This window comes from Bos grunniens, chromosome 15 (genome assembly GCF_055505025.1).
Source record: "Bos grunniens cultivar Pamir isolate PY7600 chromosome 15, Bosgru_T2T1.0, whole genome shotgun sequence".
Taxonomy (NCBI): domain Eukaryota; kingdom Metazoa; phylum Chordata; class Mammalia; order Artiodactyla; family Bovidae; genus Bos; species Bos grunniens.
In genome coordinates this window covers 50,319,494-50,332,879 of record NC_141179.1, presented here as the reverse complement: position 1 = coordinate 50,332,879, position 13,386 = coordinate 50,319,494, and the positions used below count along the sequence as shown (strand labels likewise).

The 13,386-nt window shown below is 37.0% G+C and overlaps 1 long non-coding RNA gene across 1 annotated transcript in view; it reads right to left on the bottom strand.

Annotated features, from left to right (window-relative positions):
- Nucleotides 1-604: 604 nt before the first annotated feature.
- The window catches only part of LOC147358095 (uncharacterized), a 50,958-nt gene continuing 38,176 nt past the window's right edge, over nt 605-13,386 (bottom strand). The window contains exon 2 of the long non-coding RNA XR_015142134.1: nt 605-1,088. This is a non-coding gene — a long non-coding RNA (uncharacterized LOC147358095). The remainder of the gene's footprint in view (nt 1,089-13,386) is intronic.

Genomic DNA, 13,386 nt, shown 5'->3' with positions numbered 1-13,386 from the left:
CATTCCACTCTGTACTGCATCCCATGAATGGACCTCCTTCAGTTATTCAAATGTAAGATGACTTTGCCTATCTAAATATTTACCTTAAAGTCTACCTTAAACCCACACATGTTCACATATACTATTCTCTCTCTCTTTAACACCACCCCAACATTTTCTCTTGCTTCCCTCAGCTAGTTATCTCCCATTCAACACTCACATAAATGTCTTGTTAAGGGAAACTTTCCTTGATTCCCCTAGACCAGAACAAAACTGATGTTAGTTGCCTTTATAAAAATCCATGTTTCTACTTGATAGCACTTGGTATCCAATGTAGCTATGCATTTGAACATTACCTACTTAAGTCATGTCACCTCAACCAGAATATAAACTCCCTGACACATGGATTTCTTTTTTGCTCACCTCTCATTAGAATCTATCACAACCTGGCACATTTTAGCCACTCCATAAATATTCTTTTGTTGTATGAATATATGAATAAGCTGTATAACTTCTCCCCATTGACTAGAATTTAATGCAGGGATCCTGGCTGTATAATTGTGTGGTTGTTATTATCTTATAGACACACGCCCCAGGAAACAAACTCACTCAGAAGGACAGTGTGGATAGTGGAGTACAGTTTATTATACCGGTGGGTCCAAGGCAGAGTTTCCTCTTTAGCCAGGGACCCTGACTGACTTTTGTGAAAATCTTATATAGCTTAAGTGTACTGCACAAGCCCACATTCCCAAATTCCTTAAACCTAGGCTGGAAAGTGTTAAAGGGAGATTCAATCAGGTTACAGCCATGATTCATAATCAGATGGGTCAGTTGGTTATATATTGTAGCCTACGCCAATGGGAGCCATAAAGATTACAAAGGTGATTGACTATATAGGAGATTATCACATTCTTTTTGGCGACAGGAAATCTTGGTATGGAATCTGGTGTTGATCAGTCCAGGAGGCCAGATTGGCCATAGGTATGCCATCCCCATGGCTACTAGGCATGTAGTCCAAAGTTCACTGAAAGTGCAAAATGGAATTTCCTTCTTTTTCAAGATAGAGTCAGTTCGGCCTGTTCCTTTCCTCTTCAATTATTGTTGATCATCTGCAATTTGAGAGCCATTGATAGATAACCGATAAAAGCTAAATGCTTAGTTCATATTTCCCAATCTAACACATAAACAATCTTGTTTAACATATAAGAAATATATTACCTTGTCAGGAAATGTTTTTTAATTAGATTCAATGATCCATTATACTACAAAATTTAATTAAAAAAATACAACTTGAAGGTCAAGACTTTAAAATTTACTTTCTGGAAACATCTAACATAATCACAAACATTCTTAAAGATTAAATTTCCCTAGAGATTCTCTTAAGCCTGGGAGAGATTCCTTTGTCATTGAATTTTTCTCCATTATTTTACAAAAATATCATTAAAACTTATCTTTATATTTTTAATTCAGTACTTTAATTATAACTATTACAAAACTAGGAGCTCTGAAACATGACAAGTGAATTCCACACCTTATGGCTTCATTGATAAAGAAGCATTCATTGAACACACATGTTCATAGGACACTGAGAGGTGTTAGAGATAAAAGTAAATAAAGGATAGTCTTTAACCATGGGATTAACTACTTTCATTTTTTAAAAAATATATACTTCACCACTTTATCAACAGGTGATGTTGAGAAAATTACTTAATCTCTCTAAGTCTAAATTACTCATTTGTGAAATCAGACTAACATTCTGATGATTATGGTGATAATTATATAATTTGAATTACATATATGTGTGTGCAAACATGTAAATATATATTAACATTATATAAATATTAATAAAATATTAATAATATATATTATATATATATATATTTATTGCAGTTGTTTTAGTTGCTAAATTGTGTCAGACTCTTTTACAACCCTATGAACTGTAGCCCACTAGGCTCCTGTCCATGGGATTTCCCAGGCAAGAATACTGGAGTGGGTTGCCATTTCCTTCTCCAAGCGATCTTCCTGATCCAGGAAGTGAACCCACATCTCCTGTATTTTTACCACTAAGCCATTAGGGAAGCATGTGTGTATGTGTGTGTGTGTGTGTGTGTGTGTGTGTGTATGTATATATACATATATTTAAATGAGACATATATGTCTCACAAAGTCAGGCATTCAATATACAAAAATTATACATGTCTGTATAATCCACAATGTTAACTAATGTATGTTTATTAAAAGCTTACTGTGTGGTACTATTTAGTGTATCTTACATACTTTCTCTCATTCAATCCTTAAAACTTTATGGAGAAGACAATGTCATGATCCCTGTTTTATTATGAAAACAAAGCCCAGAAAGTTTTATCAAAGTGTCTGGGTACACGAAGACAGCAAGTGGTAAAGCTGAAACATGAACCCAGGCCCTCTCATTCTAGAGTCAATGCATTTAACCTCTAACTATACTGTAAGTTGAAGTGGCAAAAGTACAACATATCATTTCATTTTTTACAATAATGACAGGAAGAATTTCTGTTTAGTTTGAGTCAAGGAAACAATCTTTCTGAGGACTTTAAACACAAGCTGTATCTTGAAGGATAACTGAATCCTCTCCAGGTAAGAAAGAGGACGGAACAGAGAAAAACATTGTAAACAAAAACACAAAGATATGACGAAAACTACTGTTTGAATAAAAGTGAGAATTTTAATGAACAGTATAAAGAGTATACATGATATATAAGAAGGATAAGAGAAACAGTAGAAAAGGTAATTCATAAAGCTCTGCTTTGCCATCCTGGAGCTTCCATGGGTCTGACACAATTACTCGCTTGTTTTCAATTGTTAGGAGGATAACTATGGTCTCAATGTAGAGAATGTACTGAACATAGTAATCAAAAGTTAGTTCCTTGAAGATATCAGTGGAAACTGTTGAAATGTTATAATAGAAATGATAAAAGCTTAAACAATGGCATTTAATAGAGTCAAGGAGGAATGGAGAACTTAGATGTTAACCTCTATGAAGCTCTGAGACTAAAGAGATGGCAAATAGTGAGAAAAGAAAAAAAGTACAAATAATACTTTAGGAGTAGTAAATCACACAGAGAAACCAGGTCAAGGAAGTTCAGCATGTAACTCTAAGTACCTCTGTTACCAAACCAAACTCTAGTCCGCTTACACACAAGCAGTAAAGCCAATCTACAGACACCAGGTTGTGGTGAAGAAAGCACTTATTGTAGGGCACAAACAGGAGTCTGGGATAGTTAACGTCCAAAACTCCCCAGTGGGTTTCTGCAGACCATTTTTAAAGGCAAGGTGAGGGAGAGGAGCTGCAGGGATTTTGGTTAGCTCATGAGCAATTCTCTAATTACCTGATGGTGAGGTAACAGGGCAGTGTCACAAGGGTTAACATTATCAGTCCTCAGGCTCTGGTAGGTCTGGAGGCTAATGCCTGTGGTCGTCAAGTAGTTAATTTCTTCCATTTGGTGGGGGTTTTAACATCAGCAAAGCAACTCAGTAAATGTGCATTAGACACTGTTATCTAGGTACTTCTGAGAGGATCTAAAGTAGAGGATATGGGGGAAGGGTCCACCCCAGAAGGCCCCACAAGGTACTGCTCAGTTACACCTCTAGAGTAATTTCCATTTTTTTTGTAAGCCAAGAAGTGAAGGAATGAAAAGTAACAAATATTTGATTTTTTCCAGTAAAATATTTATATTCCTTTTAATAATTTCATTTTCAATGTCAGCAGTAGCATAATCACTACAAATTTAAATTGAGTTATTTGTAATAATAGACTTCATCTCTGAACAAGGACTTGTTACATATAAATACCAGCATACCTGAATCTAGCTCAGTGGGCTGCCAATGCCCTGGGCAAACTCCCAAGTATGTAACATCAAACATAAAGTGATTTTGTTTTCAGGATAAAGGTTTAGAAATCCCATGTTGGTTCAGGTAACAAAATAATTGCAGACACATGTTACTCTTGGTGGAGACAGAATACTCTATGAGCAATACAATGCTTACAGATCTGTGGACTTGATTATTTATAGCAATGTTGAACTTTTCCACATTTCTACTTGACAGCTTGTCCAGTTTGTCAATTTGTAGGAATAAAACACAATTACTTGTTGTATTCAGAGGACATCAACCCTGATATATTGCCTCTTCTATGGATATTTACAGTCATTGGAAAAGACTCTCATGCTGGGAGGGATTGGGGGCAGGAGGAGAAGGGGATGACAGAGGATGAGATGGCTGGATGGCATCACTGACTCAATGGACATGAGTCTGAGTGAACTTCGGGAGTTGGTGATGGACAGGGAGGCCTGGCATGCTGCGATTCATGGGGTTGCAAAGAGTTGGACACGACTGAGCGACTGAACTGAACTGAACTGATACTTTATGTGGAATCCTCTGAGGTTTTAATGGATTTCCTTCCTTTTAAAATCATTCCCTATTTGAAAATAAACTGCTACCCCAGTTAACACCATAAACGATCACTAGCAACATAAAAAGAAAAGAGTCCCTTTAAGTTCATCAGGTTATAAGTAAGCTCCCCAAAATTCAAAGGCACACAGAATATATTAAGTGTACTAGTTTAATTAGAATTGAGAAATTTCTATCATGTATGGTCATTCTTCCCCATTAAAATCTGATAAGATGTCTGATACCAGTGGAAAAGGCATCATGTCAGTTATGAAAAAGGGATAAGTCATTTATATTCTTCCCTCCTTATTCTTACACCATCTGTGCAAACAATTTCAGTATAATTGAGCAACCTTTACTGTTAGAGAACTAAGAACACGGTCTCGAATTTTCTTGGTCCTTATACCATAAACAATGGGGTTAAGAAAAGGTGGTACCAGCAGGTATATATTGGCAATGAAGATATGAATATGGGGGGCCACACTGTGGCCAAAACGGTGAGTGAGGAAGGTAAAGACAGCTGTGGAGTAGAAAACGAGAATGACACAGACATGGGAGCCACAAGTGCCTAGGGCTTTAAGACTTGCTTCCCGCGATGGAAGACGAAAGACTGCACGAAGGATTAGGACATAAGACACAGCAATGAATAACCCATCACAGGAACCAATGACAGAGGCCACACTGAGGCTGTAACGCTTGGTGGGCCCTGTGTCCACACACGCCAGCTTCACCACAGCCATGAACTCACAGTAGGTGTGGGCAATGATTCGAGTCCTGCAGTAGGGCAGCTGTCTGAGCAGGACAGGATGTGGGGAAAAGAAGGCCACTCCCCGCAGTACCACAGAAGCTCCCATTTTAGCGATGCGAGTGTGGGTGAGAATGGTGGTGTGGCGCAGTGGATGGCAAATGGCCACATAACGGTCAATGGCCATGGACAAAAAGAAGCCTGATTCCATAGCAGTAAAACTATGAATGAAGAACATTTGGGTCAGGCAGGCATCAAAGGCAATGTCCTGGGCTCCAAGCCAGAAGAGACAGAGCATGCGAGGCAGTGTAGACGTGGAGAGGACCAGGTCAGTGACTGAGAGCATGGACAGAAAGAGAAACATAGGCTAGTGGAGGCTTCGCTCTGTCCTCACCACAACCAGAATGGTCATGTTCCCCACCACTGCCACCACATACATGGAGCAGAAGGGAATCCCAATCCAGACATGCAGATGCTCTAGTCCTGGGATGCCCATCAGCAAGAAAGTGTCTGGAGATGTTTGGGATTTATTGGCTGGTCCCATTGCTCCGCTGCTTTCTGTCTCTTGCTGATAGAATCCTCCTTTTTATGGCAAAAGCTTTGTGCCAAGATCATCACAACCAAATCTGGCAACAAACGAAAAACAAGCCTGGAAGATCCCAAAGCATCACATTAGAAAACATCCAAGGTTACACTTCAGGGTGAAAAAATTTAGTAACACTAATTACTAAAATAAAAACCTTGCAACCAGACACAAAATACTAATCCTAAATCAAGTCATGAATCTCACACATTTAAGAACAAAACAAACTCTAAATCTGTTAACAATCTAAGTATAGTAAAATTCAATACTACTTTTTAAATTCACAATTTGGTTTCAACTTAAGTCAAATTATCTTTTGATAAACAATATCAGGCTTTATAAATGGAAAGGATCTAAGATCTCATCTAACCCAATTTTCTTCTTAATATCATTCTGAGATATAATATTCTAGGACATGTCTGAAGTACTTTCTGAGAGTACATACGCTCAGGTATGATTACTCATTTCCTAGTCCATTACACATGTTCCTAGTACTGTTACAGAATGTATCCTCAGGAGGTGTGAAACAGTACTGCCTTTTCCATGGAGCTCTACAGATTTATCTGTCTTGTGCATAAAAGTCTTCACAAAATGTGAGCTTTAACAGTCATACCTTTATTAAGTTCTCTCCTTTTCAGTGAAATAGTCCTAATTGACATACCTGCTTATTTTAACCTTAATTTTCAAAAATCCTAACTTTCTACCTTAATTCTTCTCTTCAGTCCAGTTCAGTTCAGTTCAGTTGCTCAGTCGTGTCTGACTCTTTGTGACCCCATGAATCGCAGCACGCCAGGCCTCCCTGTCCATCACCAACTCCCGGAGTCCACTCAAACTCATGGCCATCGAGTTGGTAATGCCATCCAGCCATCTCATCCTCTGTCGTCCCCTTCTACTCCTGCCCCCAATCCCTCCTAGCATCAGAGTATTTTCCAATGAGTCAACTCTTCGCATGAGGTGGCCAAAGTACTGGAGTTTCAGCTTCAGCATCATTCCTTCCAAAGAACATCCAGGACTGATCTCCTTTAGGATGGACTGGTTGGATGTCCTTGCAGTCCAAGGGACTCTCAAGAGTCTTCTCCAACACCACAGTTCAAAAGCATCAATTCTTTGGCACTCAGCTTTCTTCACAGTACATCCCCCAATATGCCTTGTTTCTTACTTTGATCACTTCTGTCTGAACATACAGATCATTACAAAGATCCATGTACTTGGTACCAGTTTTGATTCATACATTATTAGCGTGATTTCAGTTACTATCATTGTTTAAATGAAGTAAGGAAAGAAAGTAAGACTTAGTCATCCTAACATGAAAAAATATATATATATTTTCCTGGAATCTTTGTATATGTTCATTTGTAGCTGGAAAAACAATGTGAACTAAATATCATTTTTCAAATTTTATCAATTAAAACATAGTACCCCAGAGTGTTATGGATAATGCAATGGCCTCACAGAAAGAATGGCTGAGACATCAGAATGCTAACATAACTGCATGACTGCAAAGTTCACACTATTTCCATTACACCCAAATCAGTATTTGCTGTCACAGATGTTAAGTAATAGTAAAATATAACCAACAAAGAATTTTCATAATTTTAAAGTCATATTTGTTAAGACACTTTTGAGTGAGTGTTTCAACATTTGCCTTTTTCATTTAAACTTGATAATCTATAGAGTATTATTTTAGATATTACTTTAAATAACCATTGTGTTTCCTTTATTATTATTAAGCATCTATCAATATTCACACCCTGAATTAAATGATTATTGTCTATCAGTTTTAAAGGTATTTATTCTACATCTACAATGAAGCAATTGAAATCTAATTTGAAATAAGAATAGACCAATAACATTCTTTTTATCATCCTAGAAAACTGTGTTTAACCATTCTAATATACTCTACATAATATCCATAAATTAGAAATGGATCTGTTGAGATAAATGTAATTACAAATATTGAGTCCTATTTACTTCATTGTAATTTATAGTCTGATCAAGTATCATCAAAACTGGAATATGACTTACATTACCCAGCATTTTGGGAGGAACGTAGACCTTGTTAAACTGACTATATATTGTATTAGAAATATTCCCAGTGTCTTCTGAAAAGTTTCCAGCCTGACCTGAGCTCTGTAAATGATCATTTATTTAATACTTTAAATGACCATGATCTTTGACTTAGAAGAAATAAAGTTCAATAAATCTTGAAATGTATCACTTATCATAAATAATGGTATAACTTGTTTTCATCTTTTTTTCCCCTTCCATCTGATTATTTTCACTATCACAAGTTCTTCCTATGCCCTTTTATTAAATGCATGTATTTCCATAAAAACTTTTAGTTGTGCTCTATATACTGATTTTGGGCTTCCCTGGTGGCTCAGTTGGTAAAAAATCCACCTGCAATGTGGGAGACCTGGGTTTGATCCCTGGGTTGGGAAGATCCCTTGGAGGAGGCAATGGCAATCCACTCCAGCATTCCTGCCTGGAGAATCCCCATGGACAGAGGAGCCTGGTGGGCTACCGTCCACGGGGTCACAAAGAATCAGATACAACTGAGCAACTAAGCACACAGCACAGCACATACACTGATTACATCTTTTTCTCGGTTTCCTCAACTGTAAAGTGGAGAAAATAAAATGCTGTTAATGCATGTTAACAGATTAGCACATTATCTTACACAGAACATTTTAAGATATTATTTCTGTACCTCCCATGGGGGTAACAACTAACTTCTAACTATTCCCCAAATACAACATGCTTCTTTGTGAAATTGTGCCTTTTTCACATACTTCTATGATTGTAATGTTCCTCCCCCTCCTTTTTATTAACTTCCTTTTGCAAACCACTGTTCTTGCAGTAGTATCTAGGTCAAAAGTAATATTCTTCCTCCCACAGACATTCGCCATGACTGATCAACATCTAATGCTAACTGGGAGGAACACGGCTCTTCCTTGCTCAGAGTTGAATCTGACCTCAAAGCTTATCCTGGTCGAGGAGTTAAATGCTACTTTAACTCTTATTTGAAGTGTCTATGACCACATGCTCCATATACTTTAGATAATCAACAGAGTTCACTACACCTTTTTAGTGTTTTACATGTCTACAAGATTTACTCTTAACTTTACTAAGAGTATTTTTGAAGAGATGGACATTACCTTTTTGAGGAAGTGTCTCATAATTTAAATGCAGATGTTTGAATGTAGCTGCCTTCTCTCTTTTTCTGTCCCGTATCTCTATCAACTCACCCAAATTAGAAGTTTAGAGTAATCTAGACAGCCATCTTGCATGAGAGCAGGTGCTAAGAAGTGTGGTCATTGAATATCAGCTGGATTATACCCAGCAACAAATCCCACTGGATTTAACAGTGTAGGTGGCAGGGGAATCAGTGGTCCTCCATGATATGGGGCCTTTTCCCAAACTACAAGACTTAAATTAATTAATATTAACTATCCCATAAGGTAACAAATAAGGATATTATTATTTCCCAAAGGTTTTCTGAGTGCTTTGATATGAAATATATTTGTGGGAAAATATTAGGAAACCTCAGAACAATAAGAAAGTATTATGTTCATATACTGAGAGGTCATCACTTTCTGCACCTATGTTTAATGCTAAAAAAATCCTTCTTTCACTGATCTTCAAAACAACCTTTGTAAATAGGAAATTACCACTAAAAAGTCAAGGAAGTAGTGAGACCATTAGATTAAATGATTTAAGTAAAATTTTTATAGCAAATGAAGGGCGATTTTAGGAACTGAATCCAGATATCTCTAGTTCCACATTTTATTAACTTAATCACTACATGACCAAGATTTAAAACTGAACTATGCCTGAATTAAAGTCTATAAATTCCATGGATTATAACTGATAACATCCCAAAGGACCAACAAGAACCTTTATAGTCTTGTTGGTTCTTGGCATCACTCTCCACTACACAGCTCATCTTTAAGTTTCCCTGAGTCTCGACCAGTCCAGACTATCTTTCACTGTCTCCTTTAAGATTCTGATTCATGTTTTTGCTTCTATGTCTGATACTTCCCTAGGCCTTTTCATTTCCTATTCATTTTAAGGTTATGATGGAATGTCACTGCTTCAATAAGGACTACTATTCTTTTATACTAAATTATGTTTATATGTTATATTTCTACTGCAATTTGTATTTTTTCACTTTCTCATTTATCATATTGGTAAATATTTTTAAATGACAGACGCCAGTCCAGATGTTCAGCATACAATCACACAGGTTGTGATCTAAATAACCATGGGGACACCAATCTAATAGCCTCTGATATGAATGGTCTCTAGATCAGAGAGGCCCATATACAGAGGCAATCTTTGGCTTATTTTTATAACAGAGATCTCAAGCTTGCACTTTTCTAAAAAGATGGCTAGAGAAAAATATCATCTACAACCAAGTGACTGGTCTTATTTTGAATTCATATTCACTATATCAAGTGGGCCCCTAATAATACATTTAATTTTGAAGTCTTTTAATTTCTGTCACCTCAAAATTATTTCCTGTATTCTTTTAATCCAAACCTCTGTCACACTTCCCCTAACTTCACTCTTAGATGATAAACTAGATTCCACTTTCACTGAGAAAAAAGAAGCAAGAGAAGATCCCATCAACATGTTTACCAACATGTCTATCTATCTGCCTCTGAGCTCATGTATTACTACTGACTTGCTGCTACTATGAATGGACTGTCAACTTCTCCACTTGTGAAATATATCCTTCCCTGTCTTGCAACTCAACTATTTTGCTTTTGCTTTTTTTGTTGTTGTTGTTATGCTTTCTCATGGGTAACATCATTGTCTTTCTGTGGCCTCATAGTAGATGCATGATATCTAAGTCAGGTAAGTTTTTAAATTGATCTCTGTCACTGACGTGGAAGAGAGTGATAATTAAGGGAAGGATTACAGTGCTAGACTTCAGGTCATGCACAGAGAGCATGGCCAGGAAGAGATATGTGGGTTTATACCAAGTAGGGTCTGTTTTGATGATGAACACAAGCACACATTTCCCAACCTGAACCAAAAGGTAGAAAAACAAGACTAGGCAGATGGAAAGGAAAACAATGGAAACCTCCTGTCCTGAGTTTCTAGGGAGTAGAAAGGTGGTTGGATGAAAATTGATTCTATTAAGAGCTAACATCAAAGGAGTTATTTATCCTTCTCTACTCTGAGCTTAAGAGAGATCATTGCATGCTCAGTCATGTTCAACTCTTTGCACCCCCATGGACTGTAGCCCACCAGGCTCCTCTGTCCATGGGATTTCCTAGGCAAGAATACTGGAATGGGTTGCTATTTCCTTCTCTAGGGGATCTTTCCTGACCCAGGGATTGAACCCACATCTTTTGAGTCTCCTGCATTGGCAGGCAGATTTTTTTTTTACCACTGTGCCACCTGGGAAGCCCACTCTGAGCTTAAGACTGTTAAAAATCCCAATGTATAAAACTAGAAATTAATTTTAGTCATGGGATAAAAAGCAGAGTATCCTAATGAATGTACTGAATCTTGACCTCTTATATATAGACGATCTGCAACTCAGTAGCTTGACTTACAATTTTTGTTTGACTTTACAATAGTGCAAACCAATATACATTCAGTAGAAACAGTACAGTGAATATTAAATTTTGATTTTTTCCAAAGCTAGCCATATGTAGTAAGATACCCTCCTGCTGCTGGGCAGTGCAGTGAGCTACAGTTCCATCAACCACGTGATCATGAGAGCAAACTTGTTTACAAGCACTGTACATCCACACAACCATCCTGTTTTTCACTTTCAGTATTCAATAAATTACATAAGATATTCAACACTTTGTTATAAAATAGCCTTTGTGTTAAATGCATTTGCCCATCTGTAGGCTAATGTAGGTGTTCTGAGCACGTTTCAGGTAAGTGAGGCTAAGCTATGACATTCAGTAGGTTAGGTGTATTATATGCATTTTTTACCTCTGTTATTTTTAACTTCTGATGGATTTATCAGGATGTAAACCCACCAGAAACTGAGGAAGATATGTATAGGATTCAGAGCAATATGGATGACTAGCCATGTCTTATCAAAAGAAAGGGCAAAATTTCCAGGTGTGTGTGGGTTGGGAGGGTATGACTGTCACTTAGAATATTATCTATATTAAAATAAGTTCTCCGCATGTGTGATATGTCTGATGAACAGATTAATATATCATTATGACTAAAATAGAGCACTTCAGTACACTAAAAAAGCACTGGTTTTACATATTTATAAATTCTTTGAAGCTCTAAGAGATGGAATAAAGGCATATATTCATGTTTTTTCTTTAACAGAGGCAAAATAATTGGTTATATATCTTGGTATACCAGTACTTGAGAAATAAATGGAAGAATTCCAAGATTAAAGTATATCTCTTGTTTGTATTTCTAAGTTTTATGCCGTTAAGGGGAGATAAAGATATAGATATACAGATATAGCCATATACACATAACCTTTTATCTGTGGGAAATATACTGAACCTATAAGAACTATTGGATTATGTGTTTTCCTCATTGTTTTTTGTTTCAAACTAAGAGGTCTATCCACATTTCTTATGAGAAGTAACAGGATCTCTGTTTTATCTGAGGAAAGAATGTTGAGAAATTCTAATGGTTCTACTATTTCAGACCTGTAGAATAAGAACTGCCAAGCCCAGAAAGAAAATTGTAGAGATTGGACTCATACAATAAGATAAAGTCTAGTGCCTTAAATCCTGAAATACTGATGATCTATGATGTTGTAGCACCACTACCACGATTCTTTCTCATATGCACCAAGGCCTTTTCACATTTCTCAAATTTTTGTTCAAACCCCACCACCAGTTGAATGTCCTTTCCCCTCCCCTCTACACAGTCATCATTTTCTGTTCACACTTTTCTCTTTTTCTATGATCTCTTCTGTTAATTCTACCCACAGTGAAATTCACATATGGTGAAATCCTATAACCATGATTGCTAATTTTGATTAAAAAACATACTGATGATTATCAATATTTCCTGAACAGGAATCTTAATCACTGTGTTATTTGGAACAACTGACTGACATAAATTTTAAACATCACAAATTGTAAAATTGAGTTTCTAAGATTGAAAATATCTTCTAAATTTATTTAGAATGTTTTTATGTGATCTATGAAATTCTGATCAATATTAGGGGAAGTGGATATAGAAATTTTGGTGAGTCTAAGAAATCTGCTGACATTTTATGAAGTCCAGCCAAAGGATCAAAATAGCTCTCCAACTAAAAGCTTCTCTGTAAGGCATAGAGTTGATATATTTCTTAGACAACCTCCAGAGCAGTGTCCAGAGACTACCATCCCTATAGAACTTCTCATCTGCTAAAATCACCTTGTGTTGTGCTGTGCTAAGTCACTTCAGTTGTGCCAACTCTTTATGACCCTATGGGCTGTAGCCCGCCAGGCTACTCTGTCCATGGGATTCCCCAGGCAAGAACACTGGAGTGGGTTGCCATGCCCTCCTCAGGGGATCTTCCTGACCCAGGGATCAAACCTGCATCTCTTACATTTCCTGCATTGGCAAGTGGGTTCTTTACCACTAGTGCCACCTGAGAAGCCCTAAAATCACTTTATCTACCTTCTATTGGAAGCACTGAGTTATTACTAAGCAAAACAATAGC